Below are 20,421 nucleotides of genomic sequence, written 5' to 3' on the forward strand. Positions count from 1 at the left end.
CCTTTCTCAAGCTTCCCTGACTCTCCAGATCGGCTGAACCCCTGAAGCGCAGGGCACATCTCAGAGCACAGCAGTGGGGGGGACAAAAGGCATGACCTTTGCCACTAAGCAGAGGACCCTGCCAGGCTGAGACCACTAGCAGCTCCCTGTCTCCTGACCTCCCTTGGTCTCTCCTCCTCTTGTTCATTTTCCAGCAGCCCCCTTCAGGCCCCACACATCCTCCTTTGGGAATTCCTCCCTTTTCTATCTTCTGGTGAGAGCTCCAGAGCTCATGGCCAAAGCCTTTTATATATATAAACCTGAATCACATTGTTGTACACCTGAAACTAATGCAAAATTGCAAATAAACTATACATTAGTAAAATTTTTTTTTAAGTTTAAAACAATTAAAAAATAAAAAATGTTTCACTGATAAATGACATAAGGGAATGTGTTGTTTGTGGAGCACTTCATTACCTGACAACATGGGATAAATTAGGTGTTATTATCAAAATACAACAGCATCAGCATTTCCGTGTCAAGGAGAGAATTGAGAAGCAACCTCTCATTTTCTCTGCAAGCATCATACCACACGCAGTGTGTGTTACCAATTTACCTTCAGTTCTTCTGTTTCTCTTGCATTTCTCTCCATTCTAATTGAATTACCCAGAAAAGTACGAATGTGTGCTGGTTTATTTTCTTCTTTCTAACTACCATGTCATAGCTCAGTATATCTTCCCTTCTCCCAGCCACATGGTTTAATCTGATTAGGGATAAAGAGAACACTGATAAGAAGCCATGAAATCTGGATGAGACTGTGTTCTAGACACCCTCTGTAATAAGAACCACTTTATATTTCTATTTTAAAATCTTGCTGCCTAGTCTTTATACAAGTCTTCTCCTATATTTTTCCCTCTGGCAGAAACATGTGGGTTCTTGCTGCTGGAAAGGGGACAAGTTATGTGACTGTGGTCTTTGTCTTTTGGCATCACATGGAGAAAAAGGCAGATTTTACTTTGAGTGAGAAGATGAGAAAAGGCAGTATAGACAGGTAGAGAGAAAGCTGATGACCGCTGATTGGTGCTCTCTCTCTCTCTCTGAAGTCAAAACCTGTAGTAGAAAGTTTTTGAAAACCTGGTAGAATTGTTGAAACTCTGAAACTACCTATGTCTTAGAAACAGTTCAGGGTGATTGAAACATTCCTACTCAAGTCCAGATTGGGCAGAGCCAACATTAGGTAGGAATAATTGAGGACAATTAAGGACTATATTTAGGCATGTACTTCTTTACATCTTACTGAGACTGTTCAATTTTTATTATTTTGATAATGACATTTATTTATGCTATTTGAGTGAGTATAATAAAGGGGCTCAAAGAACTCAGGAGAAGAAAGGATGAACAGAGTGAGAAACTAGAAGTTTTTAACAAAGAGTTAGAAAATATAAAGAGGAACCAAACAGAGAGAAGAATACAATAACTGAAATAAAAAATACACTAGAAGGAATCAACAGTAGATTAGATGATACAGAAGAACAGATCAGCACTGTAAGTCATAGTAGCAGAAATCACTGAAGCTGAACAGAAGAAAGAAAAAGGAATAAAAAGAAATGAGGACAGTTTAAGAGACTTCTGAGACAACATCAATCATACTAATATTTGAATTATAAGGGTCCCAAAAGGAGAAGAGAGAAAGGGGCAGGAAACATATTTGAAGATATAATAGGTGAAAACTTCCTTAACCTGGGAAAGGAAACAGATATCCAAGTCCAGGAAGCACAGAGAGTCCCAAACAGGATCAACCCAAAGAGGACCTCACCAAGACACATTGTAATTAAAATAACAAAAATTAAAGATAAAGAGAGAATATTAAAGCAACAAGGGAAAAGCAACAAGTTACATACAAGGGAACTCCCTTAAGGCAATCAGCTGACTTTTTAGCAGAAACTCTGTAAGGCCAGAGGGAGTGGCATGATATATTTAAGGTGATGAAAGGGAAAATCTACAACCAAGAATACTCTACCCAGCAAGGCTATCATTCAGATTTGATGGAGAGATCAAAAGTTTACAGACAAGCAAAAGCTGAAAGAGTTCAGCTCCACCAAACCAGCTTTACAAGAAAGGTTAAAGGGACTTCCTAAGCAGAAAAGAAACTAGAAATATGAAACTTATGAAAGGAAAATGCTCATTGGTAAAAGCAAATATATAGTAAAAGTAAAAATCAACCATGTACAAAGCTAGCAGGAAGGTTAAAAGACAAAACATTAAGCATGGGAGGAGGGAAGTAAAAATGTAGGGTTGATAAAATGTGTTTGAACTTAAGAGATCAGTAATTTAAAATAATCGTGTATATATATATATACATATAGATAGATTGCTATATATAAAACTCATGGTAACACAAACAAAAAATCTATAGTAGATACACACACACACACACACACAGAGAAAGGAATCTAAACATAACATTAAAGGTTGTTATCAAATCACAAGGGAAGAGAGCAAAAGAAAAAAAAAAGGAACAAAAAGAAAACCACAAAAACAACCCCCAAACAATTAAAAACATGGCAATAAGTACATATCTATTAATAATTATTAATACTTTAAATTAAATAGATTAAATGTTCCAAACAAAAGACATATAATGGTGAATGGATAAAAAATAAGATCCAGGTATATACTGCCTATAAGAGACACACTTCAGATCTGAAAACATACATAGTCTGAAAGTGGGGGGATGGAAAAAGTATTCCATGCAAATGGAAATAAAAAGAAAGCTGGGTTAACAATACTTATATCAGACAAAATAGACTTTAAAACAAAGACTATAATAAGAGACAAAGAAGGACATTACATAAAGATAAAGGGATCAATACAACAAGAAAATATAACAATTTGTAAATATATATGCACACAGCATAGGAGCACCTAAATACATAAAGCAAATATTATCAAATATAAAGGGAGAAATTGACAGCATCACAATTAGAGTAGGGAACTTTAATACCCAACTTACATCAATGAACAGATCATCCAGATAGAAAATCAATAAGGAAGCATTGGCCTTAAATGATATATTAGAACAAATGGACTGTATATATACATTCCATCCCAAAGCAGCAGAATACACATTCTCTTCAAGTGCACTTGGAACATTCTTCAGGATAGATCACTTGCTCGGCCACAAGACAAGTCTCAGTAAATCTAAGAAGACTGAAATCATATCAAGCATCTTTTCCAACTACAATACTATGAGACTAGGAATCAACTACAAGAAAAAAAACTGCAAAAAACACAAACACATGGAGGCTAAATGATATGCTACTAAACAACCCATGGATCACTGAGGAAATCAAAGAAGAAATTTAAAAAATACCTGGAGACAAATGAAAATGAAAACACAATGATCCAAAATCTATGGATGCAGCAAAAGCAGTTCTAAAAGGGAAATTTATAGAGATAAAAGCCCACCTCAGGAAACAGGAAAAATCTCAATAAACAACATAAATTACACCTAAAGAAACTAGAAAAAGAAAAAAAAAAAACCAAAATCCAAAGTTAGCAGAAGGAAAGAAATCATAAAGATCAGAGCAGAAATAAATAAAACAGTGACTGAAGGGGAAAAAAAGAAAAGATCAATGAAACTAAGAGCTGGTTCTTTGAAAAGATAAACAAAATTGATAAACCTTTAGTCAGACTCATCAAGAAAAAAAGAAAGAGAGCCTAAATAAGTAAAATCAGAAATGTAGAGGGAGAGGTCACAACCAACACCACAGAAATACAATGGATCATGAGAGATTAGTATGAACAATTATACACCAATAAAAGGGATAACCTAAAAGAAAAATGGACATATTTATAGAAAGGTGTAATCTCCCAAGACTGAATCATGAAGAAATAGAAAATAGGAGCAGACCAATTACCAGTAATAAAATTGAATCGGTAATTTAAAAACTCCCAACCCATGAAAGTCCAGGACCAGATGGCTTCACAGATGAATTCTTCCAAATATTTACAGAAGAGTTAACACCTTTCCTTCTTAAACTATTCCAAACAAAATTGAAGAGGAAGGAATATTTCCAAATTCATTCTATGAGGCCAGCATCACCATGATACCACAAACAGACAAAGATATTACAGAAAAAGGAAAATTATAGGCCAATATTACTGATAAACTTAGATGCAAAAATCCTCAACAAAATTCTAGCAAACTGTATTCAACAATACATTAAAAAAATCAGACACCATGATCAAGTGGGAATTAGCCCAGGGATGCAAGGGTGGTTCAATATCTGCAAATCAATCAATGTGATAACCAATTAACAAATTAACAAGAAAAATAAAAGGAATCCAAGTTGGAAAGGAAAAAGTAAAATCGTCACTGTTTGCAGATAACAGGATACTATATATAGAATATCCTAAAGATGCCACCAAAACACTATTAGAACTCATCAATGAATTTGGTTGCAAGACAAAAATTAATATACAGAAATATGTTGCATTCCTATACACTAAAAAGAAACTATCAGAAAGAGAAATTATGAAAATAATCCCACTTACAATAACATCAAAAAGGATAAAATACCTAGGAATAAATCTAATTAAGGAGGTAAAAGACCTGTACTTGGAAAACTGTAAGACACTGATGAAAGAAATTGAAGACAATGCAAACAGATGGAAAGCTATATTGTGTTCATGGTCATTTTAACAATGACCATACTACCGAAGGCAACCTACAGCTTCAATGCAATTTCTATCAAAATACCAATGGCATTCTTCACAAAACTAGAACAAATATTCTAAAAATTATATAGAAACACAAAAACCCCAAATAGGCAAAACAATCTTGAGAAAGGACAAAGCTGGAGGTATCATGTGCCCTGATTTCAAACTATACTACAAAGCTACAGTAATCAAAACAGCATAGTACTGGCACAAAAACAGACACATAGATCAATGGCACAGAATAGAGAACCCAGAAGTGAACCCAGGCATATACAGGCAATTAATGTATGACAAAGGAGGCAAGAATATGCAATGGGGAAAAGACAGCATCTTCAAGTGGTGTTGGGAAAACTGGACAGCTACAAGCAAAAGAATCAAATGGGAATACTCTCTCATACCATGCACAAATATAAATTCAAAATGGATTAAAGATTTAAATGTAAGACCTGAAACCATAAAACTTCTAAAAGAAGACATTGGCAGTAAACTGTTTGACACTGGTCTTAGTAATATTTTTTTGAATATATCTCTCCAGGTAAGGAAACAAAAGCCAAAATAAACAAATGAGACTACATCAAACTAAAAGACTTTTTGCACAACTAAGGAAATATCAACCAAACGAAAAGGCTACCTACTGAATGGGAGAAGATAATCGATATATCCGATAAGGGGTTAATTTCCAAACTATACAAAGAACTCATGCAACTCAACATCAGAAAACCCAAGAAACCCAATTAAAAAATGGACAGAGTGTCTGAATATACATTTTTCCAAAGAAGACATACACATGGCCAACAGGCACATGGAAAGATGCTCAATGTTACTAGTTATCAGGAAAATGCAAATCAAAACCAGAATGAGATATCACCTCACACCTGTCAGAAGAGTATTATAAAAAAGACAACAAATAACAAGTGTTGGCCAGGATGTGGAGAAAAGGGAACCCTCATGTGCTATTGGTGGGAATATAAATTTGTGCAGCCACTATCGGAAACAAAATGGAAGTTCGTCAAAAAATTACAAATAGACCTACCATATGATCCAGAAATCCTACTCCTGGGTATTTATCTGAGGGAAAAGAAAAACACTATTATCGAAAAGTTATATGCATGCCTATGTTCACTGAAGCATTATTTACAACAGCCAAGATATGAAAGTCACCTAAATTCCCATCAATAGATGAATGGATAGAAGATGTGGTGTACGTACACACACACACACACACACACACACACACACACACAATGGAATGTTACTTGATCATAAAAAAGAATGAAATCTTACCATCTGTAACAATGTGTAACAATATGGATGGATCTAGACAGTATTTTGCTAAGTGAAGTAAGTCAGAAGACAGACAAATACTGTATGATTTCACTTATATGTGGAACCTAAAAACAAAACGAATGAACAAACATAACAAAACAGAAACAGAGTTATCGACACAGAGAACAAACAGGTGGCTGCCAGAGGAAAGGGGGGCGGGGGAGGAAAGAAATAGGTGAGGGAGAGTGAGAGGTACAAACTTCCAATTGCAAAATAGATGAGTCACAGATATGAAATGCTCAGGGTGGGGAATATAGTCAATAACTATGTAATATCTTTGTATGGTGACATAGCCATAACTATGGTGATCATTTTGAAATGTATAGAAATATCAAATCAGTATGTTGTACAACAGGAACTAATATAGTGTTGTAGGTCAATTATATTTCAAAAACAAACAAACTCATAGAAAAAGAGATCAGATTTGTGGTTATCAGAGGCAGGGAATAGGGAAGGGGAATTGGATAAAGGGGGTCAAAAAGTACAAAGTTCCAGTTATAAGATAAATAAGTACTAGGGATGTCATGCCCAACATGATAAATATAATTAACACTGCTGTATGTTATATATGAAAGTTAAGGGAGTAAATCCTAAGAATTCTCATCACAAGGAAAAAACACTTTTTCTATCTCTTTCATTTTATGTCAATATGAGATGATGGATGTTCACTAAACTTATTGGGATAATCGTGACATATGTAAGATCATTATGTTGGACACCTTAAATTTATACAGTGCTGTGTGTCAATTATATCACAATAAAACTGAAATTTAAAAAGAGATTTATATACTATAACTACCTTTTTAAAAAGTGTTTCAAGTGCTGCTCTCCTGAGGCATAGAGTTTTAGAAATATTGCTGGTGGACTAATAACCAACAGATCAAATCAGACCCTATACCGTAGGTTCTCCGGCTCCTACGGAAATGTAATTATGCCTGGAAAAGGGAATGTACACACTCCCTGCTGTAAAATATGCTAATAAAGACCTCAGCCATAAGACAATCAGATATGCTGCAGATTCTTTTCCAGTGGGGAGAAAATTTTACATTTTCTCCACAGTCTGCTGTTTTCTTCTATCACTTGTTTATAACAAAGTAAGAGAAGAAGTTTTTCACTATGAGCCTAGAAATTCCTCCAATTTCTTCATAGAAATGGAAAATAATGTCTGCTTGGTAAGTCAGAATCTGGTTTGCTATACATATTCATGGGTGTCTTAATCTGCTGGAGCTGCTGTAACAAAAAACCACAGACTTTGTGGCTGCAACAGAAAGTTATTCTCTTCGGTTCTGGAGGCTAGAAGTTCAAGCTCAAGGTGTTGGCAGGGTTGGCTGGAGACCTCTCTCCTTAGCTCGTAGAAGCCTCCCTTCTCACTGCAGCCTCACACCGTCTTTCCTCTGTCTGGGCTCCCTGGAGTCTTCCAGTGTGTCTGAGTTTCCTCTTTTTATATGGACACCAGCCAGATTGGATTAGGGACTACCCATCAGCTTCATTTTAACTTAATTACCTCTTGAAAGACACTATCTCCAAATATAGTCACATTCTGAGATAGTGGGGTGTTAGAGCTTCCACACGTGAACCTGAGGGGGACACAGTTCAGCCCATAACCATCAGCCAGTCTTCCCAGAGCCCAGGGGTGCCTGGCGCATCCTTGACAGGGCCCAATGCTGGCTGCCTCCACACTCCGGACATGTACTCTTCACCAGTCCTTCTCCAGTAATTCATGGTCAGCACTACCTATCTACTAAGTCTGATTAGGGCTCCAATGCCCAAGAGTAAGCCCCCCCTCATGAAAGCTTGCAATCTAGCTTTGGAGAGGTGGAGGTGACCTCTATAAACAAAACCAAACCTAAAGAGAGGTCCAAAGAGTCATGGGGCTTCAGTGGGGAGAGCGAGCTTGTTGCCTGGTGTCCTAGTCTGTTTGGGCTGCTATAAAATACCACAGGCTGGGTGGCTTACAAACAACAGAAATTTATTTCTCACAGTTCTGGAGGCCAGGGGGTCCAAATCAAGGTGCTGGCAGATTCAGTGTCTGGTGAGAACCCACTTCCTGGCTCATGGCTAGGGCCTTCTCTCTGTGTCTTCACATGATGAAAGGAGCAAAGGAGCTCTCTGGGGCCTCTTTTATAAGGGTACTAATCCCATTCACAAGGGCTCCACCCTCAAACGTAAATTGGTGCAGCCACTATGGAAAACAGTCTGAAGAGTCCTCAAAAAACTAAAAATAGAGATGCCATATGAGCCATCAATCCTATTCCTGGGCAGATACCCAGACAAAACTATAATTTGAAAAGATACATGCACCCCTATGTTCATAACAGCACTATTTACAATAGCCAAGACATGGAGGCAACCTAAATGTCCATCAACAGATGAATGGATAAAGAAGATGTGGAGTGTGTATACACACACACACACACATATTTATATATATACACACACATATATGTATATATATATACACACATATATATGTGTGTGTATATATATATAATGGAATATTACTCAGCCATTAAAAGGAATTAAATAATGCCATTTGTAGCAATGTGGATGGACCTAGAGATTATCATACTAAGTCAGAAAGAGAAAGACAAATACCGTATGATATCACTTATGTGTGGAATCTAAAATATGACACCAGTGAACATGTCTACGAAACAGAAACAGACTCACAGACATAGAGATCAGACTTGTGGTTGCCAAGGGCATGGGGTGGGGGGGGGAAGGATTGGGAATTTGGGATTAGCAGATGCAAACTATTATATATGGGATGGATAATTAACAAGGACCTCCTGTATAGCACAGGGAACTGTACTCAATATTCTGTAATAACCTAAATGGGAAAAGAATCTGAAAAAGAATAGTTACATGTATATGTATAACTGAGTCACTTTGCTGTACAGCAGAAATTAGTACAACATTGTAAATCAACTATACTTCAATAAGATTTTTTTAAAAAAGGGCTCCACCCTTATGGCCTAATTACCTGCCAAAGACCCCACCTCCTAATACCATCACATGGGGGGTTAGGATTTCAACATATGAATTTTGTGTACAAATATTCAACCCATAGCACCTGGGTAGCTGTAGCCTCTTCCTGAAAAGCAGTGACTGCAGGAGACGGTAAGGTGAGCTGAGCTAATGGCACTGGAGGGTGTTCAAGTCCAAGGCCCCTCACTCCTCCAGGCCCTCCTCCCTCTTCACAGGGTCATGTTCTTGATATCAAGAGGGTGGGGAGCCAAGAGGCTGGGCCTCTGTTCAGTAAGGCAGAAGTCAAGACAAAAGCCTGCTCAAGTAAGAGGATGAGAGAGGACGTGAGGTCATACCTCCCCAGACGTACATGAGCATGCCCCGTGGATGTCCCTCTGAGGCTGTCCACCTGGAAGGGTGCAGTTCCCCAGACGAGTAGATTCTGAAAGTACACACATTAGTCTCTCCTCTTTCTCCCCATCAATTCTTTTCCTTCCAGAGGGCAGGGGAAAATTTGGGTTATTCTGAAAACAAGAGCGCACGTAGAGATCTCCATGATTTCTTCTTGGGTGGGTGAAGGTCAGTGATTGGAACTTACATGTGTATATACAAGTGACCAGGGAGTCTTGTTTAAAGGCAGGCTCTGATATAGCAGGTTTGGGGTTGGAGCTGGAGCTGGAGCTCTGATATAGCAGGCTCCCAGATCTGCTCAAGCTGCTGGTCTCCAGACCACTCTTCGGGGAGAAAAGAGGGAGAGGAAGTCAAGAGCCCTGGCTACAGGTCCTGCCTGTTCTGCTGGGATGCCTGCACCAGTTACTTCACTTCTTCGGGCCACAGACCCCTCATCTCCAAAATGAGGGAACAGTGTGTCACTGAATTCAAAGGTCCCTTCTGGATCTCACATTCTAAGAGACTAACTTGAAGTTTGCCAAAGGGGTGGGGCATTTTCCCAAATGATAATAGACTGGATGAAGAAATAGGAAGGCCACAGTAGATAGCAGTGCTGCACAACTCCAGGGATGCATGTGAGTGGGACCCCCTGTATTTGTACAATGGAGCAGCCCCAGGGTTACCAGGCAAGCTTTTCTATGTCTGCTTATTCCTTTAACTCTTGAATTCCCACAAAAGTTCCTCTCCATGTAGAATGCATTGCCAGTTTTTAGAATTGCTGTATGCTTGAGGGATCAATACTCCTCCAACTGCCCACTAATGACTGGTCCCCTGGCCCCCTGAGAAGTGCTTTCCCCTCTCGATCAGAAAAGATTAGGCCTAAAAGGGCCTGGTGCCTGGAAGAGGAAGCTTGGGAGCGACTGCTCAGTGCTTTGAATGTGTGCCAAGGTGTGCTGTAATATGAGACCACGCGCTCAAATGTGCCCAACTGAATACTGGAATGTCAGCACCAAAGGGGTCCTGGGAATCACCAGGGTGCAGAGAGGTCAAGGGTGTGGGCTTGGCATGTTGGCACCTGGATGCTTGGGCTTAAACCTTTGGGCAAAATGCCTGTGGTCTCTGGAGGTGCTGCTGCCCAGCCATGCAGTCATGCAGGGGAATGGGCTCAGTAGTTGTGGCATGCAGGCTCAGTAGTTGTGGCTCACGGGCTCTAGAGAGCAGGTTCAGTAGTTGTGGTGCACGGGCTTAGCTGCTCCGCGGCATGTCGGATCTTCCCACACCAGGGCTCGAACCCACGTCCCCTGCATTGGCAGGCAGATTCTTAACCACTGCACCACCAGGGAAGTCCCAATAAGTGTTTAAAGATTGGCTAAAACAATCATGGATGAATCGATCACAATAATGAACTAGTGTAAAATTACATGTGCAAAGAATTTTTAAAAATTAAATAAATGGGGCTTTTGGTTAAATATGACAGATTGAATATAAATATTTATCTCCTCTGCCTTTAGAACCCCACTAAAACAACTAAAAATGGTTTTGGTATTTTGTTGTTGTTTTTAGGCACAAACCTAGTCAAAGGGAATGGGAGAGAAAACAATGTCAACAAAATTCTAGAAGCTGAAAAGCAGAAAAACGAAGATTCAGGAAAACTGAATTCCCTAAATTGTGAAGGCAGAGAGGCCAAGGAACAATCTGATTTGAAAACTAATGTGGTGGTTTTAAAACATAGCCCCCAAATTCTTTGACACTCTTCCCAGTAAGAGATGGCATTTATGCCCTCTCTACTTGATCTGGAAGGATGTGAGTTTTTCAATCAATAGAGAATAGCAGAAGTGATGCTGTAGGACTTTTGAAGCAGTTCATAAAAGACCATGCAGCCTCTGCCTGTTTCTCTTGGAATGCTTGCTCTCAGAGTGCTCCCTCTTGGACCCCAGCCATCACTCTGTGAGAGACCCAAATTACATGAAGAGACCATGTAGACAGTCCCAGCTGAGTCCCGCCTAACAGACTGAGTCCAGTTCAAATCTTTGCAGCCCAAGTACCAGATGAGTAATGAAACATCTTGGAAGTAGATCTTCCATCTTCAGCTGTTTCAATCTTCAGCTATTTGAGTCACATTTAGCCATCTGAGTCTGCCCAACTGAATTCCAGACATCATTGCCTGGCTCGCCCACATTCCTAACCCATGGACTCCATGAACCTGTTGAATGGTTTTAGTTTCATGCTATGAGGATTTGGGATGGTTTGTTACACAGCAATAGTAACTGATACAAACCATAAAACACCCCAGAGTCTCAGGAACTGACAGTACCAGATACCTTTCGAACCAGTTTGAAGGTAGAGCTTAAAACTGGATGATTTTGAGAATCCGTATATTAAGCATTTCAACTCCCAGCCAGTCTCTCCGACTCCATACTCTGGGGAAATTGTTCCTTCCCTTCCCCAACAGAAAACTGTGGGCTGGTCTCTCGGGGGTTTCTAGACTGAGGAACATCAAGCCTGGTTCTATCACACTTATAGCATACTGAAAACAAATTAAGTACACAGCAGGATGCTGATGCCTACTTCTCAGCCCTCTTTCCCCTTCAGCTCCCAGAAAATTGACTGCCAGTCTTAGACTCTCCAGAGAGAAGGCTGAAGATGACCAAACAACAAGAAAAAAATATTAAAGATAAATATTGGGGGTTCCCTTGTAAAACAGCCCGTTCAGATCACCCCCACAATGAAAGCCTGAGTTGACCCACCCACATCCACAGATTTTTCAAATAGCTTTTTCAGTCCTCCACTCTTAAACACAATCAAGACTTTAGAGAAACATCTCTCAAATAAGAGATAAAGACCAAAACAAAGAGAATATAAGCAGCTTAGAGGAAACAGAGACAATTACAGGGAGAAGAAAATATTACTTAGAAACTATCATTAATATCTTTAGGGAGACATGTGAAGATATTGCACTGATGAGAAAAGAAAGTGCTATGATTAAAATGTATCACACAGTAAGAAACTCCTGGAAATTAAAAAATTTGCTAGCAGAAATTTTTTAAAATTAAAAAGGGCATTTGCAAGATAAATTCAAGGAAATGTCCCCAAAACTAGGACAAAAAATGAGAAGATGGAAGCTGGGAGTGAAAAGCTAGGAAAATTAGAGAACTTGTTCAGGAAGTCCAACATCAAAATAAGAAGAGTTTTGAAAAAGAAAAGGCAGGGGGGAGGGAGGGAAGGAAACTGTGAAGGGAATAATTCAAGAAAATGTCTCAGAAATATAGAACCTGAGATTTCAGATTGAAAGGTCCCATTTAGTGTCTGGAACCATGGGTAAAAACTGACCCATATCAACCCTCATCTTTGTAAAATTTCAAAACACTGGGGACAGAGGAAGTTTCAAACACTTCTAAGGAGGAAAGGAAGAAGGTCATAGGTAAAGGGCAGGGATAAGCATGGTTTTGAACTTCATCATATTGGAAGCTAGAGGACAATAGTAGAATGCCTTCAAAATTTGGAGGAGAAAATATCTCAACTTAGAATTTTATACCAAGACAAACTATCAGTCCAGGGTGAAGGTAAAAGTAAAGATATTTTCAGCTGTGCAGAGTCTCCGTAAAAGTATTCTACCATAAATGTGCTCCACCAAGCAAGGAAGAGAAAGGCAGGATGATAAGAAAGCAGAGCCTTCAACCCAGAACAGAATCAAGGAGAAGCTCCAGGATTAAGGTGAAGGAAAATTTCTGGCTAATAGCCATGAACGAGGTGTAGAGTGCAACTGGTCTACCTGAAGCCAATCAGAAAGTTTGCAGGGGGGATATCTACAGAAATATAACTTAGTAGGATATCTGGTGTATTTGATTATATCTAGAAGAAAGGGATGCAGATGATGCTGGGGGATGGGTGGAGATTGGAGAAAAATTCGTGATACATAAATAGAAAACTACAGAATCAGAAAAATAAGATCATTACTAACTCCACGGAAAATCAAATATTGTAGAAGAAAATATATCACATGGCTTGGTTGTAAATAGTATCTGCATAGTCATAATAAAATAAGCTGAAAAATGGTCTAAACAGAAGTATGATATGGCTTGACTAGGACGGCAGGGGATGGAATGTGTTTGAGGTGGGAGGCAGGGAAAGCTAATTCTTTTCTCCACGGTGGGAATGGATAATGCCTAAAACACACAAAAATCAGGAAATAGCAGTATAACTGTGTAATTTAGAAAGATGGAAATAAATATAAAAACTAACAGTTTAAAGACTGAAAATGGGTGCCTATGGGAATTAGGATTTGGGTTTGAGCATTTAGGGAGCTGTTGTTCCATAATAAACCTGTAGAACTAATTGATTATTTTAAAAAATTATTTAAAATGCATGCATATCTTTGATAAACGTAAAATCTAAATTAAAGAAAGAAAACCTTCATGTTGCACTAGCTGTGATATATACCCAGCGCTTCAGGAAGGGGGAGAAAGAAAGGAAAATATTCTATCACTTGATATTCTGTCTGATTCCTTCACTCTTTCCCTCCCCACCTTCCTCTCTCCCTCCCCTTCTCTTTTTCCGTTTATTTGCCTTGTTCTCCTCTCTTTTACCACCATAATTCTTTCTTAATTTCTCTTCAACTTTTCCCCTTTTTCCTCCTTTTCTCTCTTTCTGGAATGACATGTAGCCAAAATATCTTTATTATTATTACTTATTATATTTATTGAACATAATGTTTCCTGTTCTTAGTTCTTAATATTAAAAGCATGCATGGAATGTTCTTTCTTTCCCCCAACCAGAGCATTCTAAGCAGCAAAATCTAAGCAGCAAAATCAGTTTAAGTTACTTCTTAACAAGGTGGAGAAATTTTTTTCATGTAAAGGCGCTCTTAGACTTGGGAGAGATGTCAGAGGTCACTGGGTCCAACCGGTCACCTGGTTTAGGAGACCCTCTCTGCGGTACTTCGGTTCAGCACAGACTACCCAGGCTCTGATTAAACAATGTGAATTTTCAGTCATCAGCCAGGTCTTTCAGAGCCAGACAGCTCAGTTGTGAATAAGAGCTTCTAGATGTTGAATGGAAATCTGCCTCTTTCTCTAGGATTTAAAAAATAAAACCTAACACTGCTCCCCATGACAGCTCTTCATATATCATCTGTCGGCAGAAATCCCAACCCCATGAGTGATTTCTGCTGTGGGCTAAACACTACTCTTTCCTGTTGGTTTCTGGACCCTTCTCCACCCTACTCACACCCGTGGGCACCCTCTAAGCTGCAACTTACTCTTTCAATCAGAGGCACCTAGAACTGAACATACTTCACCAGGTGTGAGCTCAGTGGTACAGACTGCAGGAGCTCTGTTACCTCCCTCTTTCTGCTCACCATGCTTCTGCTGATGCAGCCTAAGTTTTGAAATAGCTGAAGATCTATTTCCCTCAACTCTTGCTGACTTACATCACCCTCAAAGTCATTTAAAATCTTATCTTTTTCTCTTATGTGTTCCTGAGAGGCCTGGTATCCCATATCCTGTATGTAAACAGATGAGTTTTTCCAGCATTGCTGTCTACTTCACATTTATCCCACTAAATCTCTTCTCCCAAGTTTTGGCCCCAATTTTCACCTTGTTTTGAGAAGGTCCTTATGATTCACTTGAATGAACATGTTTCACCCCCAATTACAAACTGCTCACGTTAAAATTACTTCATCACCCAATTCCCAAACAAAATTTACATCACCTCAGCTCCAAGACAGATCCCCTTCAAGCCCCTCACTGTATGACCCACGTTGGATCCCCTGGGCCATTGAGTTTGACAATAGGAGGAAGTCCAGGCCAGCCCTCCTCTTGGGTCTCTGGCCTGTGCCTATTATAGGGAGTGGGATTCATGGCCTTTACTGCCTACAACCCTGGACCAGTGTCAGAAAACTTGAGCTGTCTCCTGTAATCCATCATCCGTCCCCACATCTTCTGGGAAATGAATGAAAATGAGCCGAGCACGTGGGGACAGATCAGATGGTTGGGTGGGTTCCATACTGGACGCGGAGCAGGGAACCCCGCGAGGTGGAGGCCCCTGCTCCCGCTGCCTCGGACTCCGTGCCAGCTGTCAGCAGCTGGACACTAGCGAGAGAGCCACGTCACAGTGACTACTCCATCCGTCAGGGGCTGTCAACTCTGAAAAATGAACACAATGGCTAACATTTGCGAAGTGCTTTGAGCTTTCAGCATCACTCTCCCTTGTAATAACCCTTGAGACGGGAAGGCCTGGGAGTAGCAACCCAGTGTGACCGATGAGGAAACCAAGATTTGAAGAGGTTCGGAGATTTGCCCACAGCCCCAGCACCCGGGAGGGTGGAGCTGGAGGCAAGGTTGGGCATCCTGCCTGCAGTGTTCTCACCACAGGGTGTCTCTGAAGCCAGCTGTCAGGTCATCCGTTAGTAAGTGTTGACCTACCAACTGCGCTGGGCCTACTGCTGGGCTAGATGCTGGAGGGGGTACACAGAAGAGTATGACACGTGAACCCTGACCTCCACGAGCTCAGAGCAAGCTATGGTACTTCGTTCAGGCACCTGAGCAGGTGGGGCAGCCTCTGAGCACAAGAGCCATGGAGAGAAGAGGAGGCCCGCTGGCTGCAGGATGCTGCAGGAGAGGGGCAGGGCATGGGCTGGTCCTGCAGGGTGAGCTGTGTTGGAAAGTCTGGGGAGATGCGGGTGGGGGCCAGGCAGTGGGTGGGTGTGAGTGGGGAGGGGAGGGGTGAGAAGGGACCGGCCTAGCAGGGGTCAAGGTGAAGAAAACAGGATGGAGAGCGTGAGCCGGTGGCAGCCACTGGCCTTGAGCAAGGAGGTGAAACCCACGCTTTAGGCGTCCAGCTCACGAACATTTATGGGGCTGTGCTGCAGCCTGGGGTGGCAGTAACAAGAAGGACGCGGTCCCTCCTTCAGGAAGGTGACAGGCAGGATTATCTTACATCCTCGCAGGATGAACGCCTCCTTCCCACACGCCAGTAGCACGAGACATCTTCTACTGTTTGGCACTCAAAGGAATGAGACTTACAATTTTCTAAAATTTGTTTTGGTTTAATTGTAAACAAAGTCTTTTTACTATTATAGCTCAGAATTTCCTTCAGCCTGCGCTGTAGAACACCAGCCCTGTTCTCTGTGTGCACTTAAAAAGGGAGAAAACTTAATACTCCATCCCCCTCTTGGAGAGGCACCATGCTCAATAGCATCTTAAAGGCTCTGATAAGTCCTGCAATAAAAGGAAACTTTTGTTTTGATCAGAGAACCCTTTTTCAAGGGACTCCTATAAACATCTCATGAAACTAGTGGGCTCACAGTCACTGTCTCATCCCATCCGATCCTCAGAACTACCCTGTGGGAAGGGGTTATTATCTTTATGTCCAGTGAGAATGCTGAGACTAAGAACTTAGTGCTTTGCCCAAGGACATGCAAGTAGGAATCCTCAGATAAAGGTCTGGACTCAACACTATGAGTCTATGGCTTTGTCCGAATTCAGGCATACAGTGCCTGAATCATCTTTTTTTCTTTATTAATTATTTTATTTTATTTATTTTTGGCTGCGTTGGGTCTTCGTTGCTGTGCATGGGCTTTTCTCTGGTTGTGGCAAGCGGGCTTCAGCAGTTGTAGCTTGTGGGCTCCGTTGCTCCACGGCATGTGGTATCTTCCCGGACCAGGGCTCGAACCCGTGTCCCCTGCATTGGCAGGCAGATTCTTAACCACTGTGCCACCAGGGAAGCCCTGAATCATCTTTTGAAGACAATTATTGTATTTTTCCTAATTAACAGAGTATACATACTTATTTGGGGGTGGGGTGGATATAGAAAGTTATGGAGGAGGAAATAAAATTCACTAGGAATGACTTAAAGCTGATCAGACATAGATTCTCCAGAGGCCTGGGCTGTTCTGATTCAGAAGCCCCTTTCCTTGGGTACATTCTTCCTCCCCTCACATTTAGCTCTTATTGGCAGGGGGCGATGGGGCTAGTGGCTGGAGGTGGTTGATGGATTTCAGTTAAGATCAGATGGGTGCTTTGAGATAAATAAGATGACAAGCCAGAAAGCATTTATGTTATTGATCAAACTAACTTGTATAAAACCACACAAGCCAAATTCCTACATCATTTCATGTGTACAATAACTACTTTTTACCAAAAATCTCCTGAACAAGAGCTAAACTGACGAAATTCACTGTATAATTCTACAATAGTTACTTTTTTAAAACGGTAAATGTAAATTCTGGGTTTTGAGAGATGATGTACTTTTCACCAGGACATTCCTATGAAGCCTACAATGACAGAAAAAGATAAACACTGGTTTGTGAACCACGGACAAAAATTGTTTTTTAATATTTATATTTCACCCGAACCAGATTAAAAACAAATCATGAAGAAAAGACTAAAAGTAAAAATTAATGAAGAATATATTTTTGTAGAGCAGGCCACTAATAAAGAAATAACAAGATACCTAGATCATCACATTCATGGAGACAAAGTATATGGGAGCTCCCAGGGGCTGGGGGAAGGGAGTGGGGGGTTATTATTTGATGGGTATGGAGTTTCCATTTTTCAAGATAAAACAGTTCAGGAGAAGGGTCACACAACACTTTGGGTATACTTAACTACTGAACTATATACTTAAAAATAGTCAAGGTGGTGTATTTTATGTTTTGTGTATTTCAGCACAATTAAAAATTTTTAATTTTAAAAATAAAAATAAATTAGGAGTTTGGGATTAACAAATACACATTACTATATATAAAATAGATAAATAACAAGGACCTACTGTATAGCACAGGGAACTATATTCAATATCTTGTAATGACCTATAATGGAAAAGAATTTGAAAAAGAATACATATATATACAAATATATATGTGTGTGTATGTATATATATATAAAAATAACTGGATCACTTTGTTGTACACCTGAAACTAACACAACATTGTAAATCAACCATACTTCAATTAAAAAAATAAATAAATAGCAAATTATAGTGAAGATATATGTAAAAAAAACACTAAATATATGATATGGACCTTTGTGCTTGCTGGAAAAAGAGGATGATGTGAGAAGGGCAATGGCCTGGGCCTTCCCACTGTGCTCAGAATAATCCAGGTCCTTCCTCCTGTGTTCTCTGTGCTCGGCCTCGCAGGCCTCCTGTCTGCCCCCCTAGCTTGTCCACTTTGTCTCCACACTGGGGTCTATGAATCTACTTGCTCCCTGTGCGTAGAACGCTCTTAACCCAGATCTTCACACAACACATATCTGTGCAGCACTTGCTGTGTGCCAGGCACTGGTGTAGGCATTTGGGATGCATGAGTGAGTTGCCTTCACAGAGCTGGGCTTCTACAGGCCATAAACAATATAGTAGTAATCATTTGCAAGCATAGCGAATTATGTGGTAGCTTAAGTCTATTGGGATAATGGGAAAAAAAGACCATAAGTGGAGCAGGGTAAGGAGAATCTCCAGGCAGGTCCTGGAGAGCGACTTTAAACAAAATTCTTAGGGTCAGCTCCACTGAGAAGGTGACATTTGAGAAAAGACTGGAAGGAGGCAAGATTTCACCCTGCAAACATGTGGGGGAACCACTCCCGGCAGATGGAACAGTCAACACAAATTCATCAGGCAGGGACGGAGACGCACAGACAGCTGGGAATTCAGGTCCAGAGTTCAGGTAAAAAAATCAAACTAAGTAAGTATAGTTACAGGAGCTCAACTTCACTGGTTGTCAAGGAAATGTAAATTAAAACCACAGTATGATGACTCCACAAAAGATAAACATCACTAACACAGGCCAGGACGTGGAGCAACTGGAACCCTCATGCTTTGCTGGAGGAAGGTAAACTGGTACAATCACTCTGCAAAATTCTTGGGCAATATCTACTGAAGCTGAACCCAGGCCACCCTAGGACCCAGCAATTCCCTTCCAAGGTATATACCCAACAGAAATGCACCCATTTGCTCACCAGGAGACATGCACTGAATGATCATAGCGGCACTCTTTACAACAGTCGAAACCTGGAACCTACCCAAATGGCCATCCACAGTAGAAAGGAAATTCACACAATGGAGTACTTATAGCAGCGAGAACGAACGGACTACTGCTAAGCACGAGGGAACAATCTCAGACATGATGTTGAAGCCAGACACGCAGTGAATGATTCCATGGACATGAAGTTCAAAAACAGGCAAAACCATCTGTGGTGATGGAATATGGGATAGTGGTTATCTGGTTCGGGGGCATCAGGGACCAGATGGGGCACGAGGGGAGCTTCTGAGGTGCTTGGAATGTTCTGCTCTACACTCAGGTGCTGGATTCTATTCAGTTTGTGAAGAATGTACAGATTGGATTATGATTTGTCCATTTTTCCTTAGATATGTTAAACTTTTTAGACGTTTTTTCCCCATGTTTCATTTTAGAGTTTTATTTTGGTTGCCTGGGGACTTTAAAAAAATTCTGTGTCTTCTTCATCCCAGTCACATATATATATATATATATATATATATATATATATATCTCCCTGAGATTACAAAAGGAAGTTAAACTTTTTAGAGTTTTTTAAAAAAGATTCTTGTTGGGGGAAAAAAAAGAGCCTTTTGGGGGAAAATCCTGGCCTGAGGATGAAGGTTTGAGATTCATCCAACGTGAAGCCACGAGGAGCCCCTTGAGGGGTGCTGGGCTGTGATTCTCTGCTCTCATACCTTCTCTCCCCCTGGACCGAGATCCTGAAGGACAGGGGCTGGGTCTAATTCATGTTTGTAGAAATATTTGGAATATATTGCATGAAGGTTACGTAACAGATGTTTGTTGAGTGAATAACTGAATGTATGGAAGGAATCCCTACAGATGTAGAGGCTCTAGAGGTAGAGGACAGCTGTGAAAGTTGCATCCAAGAGCCCAGCGTCGTGACCTTCAGTTTCAGCATTGCTGGGTTTCTCCATATGAAAACTGAGGATGATAACTCTCTCCCCATCTCCGCCCTAGACAGTTGTTGGGACAATCAAATGAAATCATTCAAAGAAAGCAGGACGCCCTTGAGCACACTGATG

This window comes from Orcinus orca, chromosome 6, assembly GCF_937001465.1.
Source record: "Orcinus orca chromosome 6, mOrcOrc1.1, whole genome shotgun sequence".
In the NCBI taxonomy this organism is placed as follows: Eukaryota; Metazoa; Chordata; class Mammalia; order Artiodactyla; family Delphinidae; genus Orcinus; species Orcinus orca.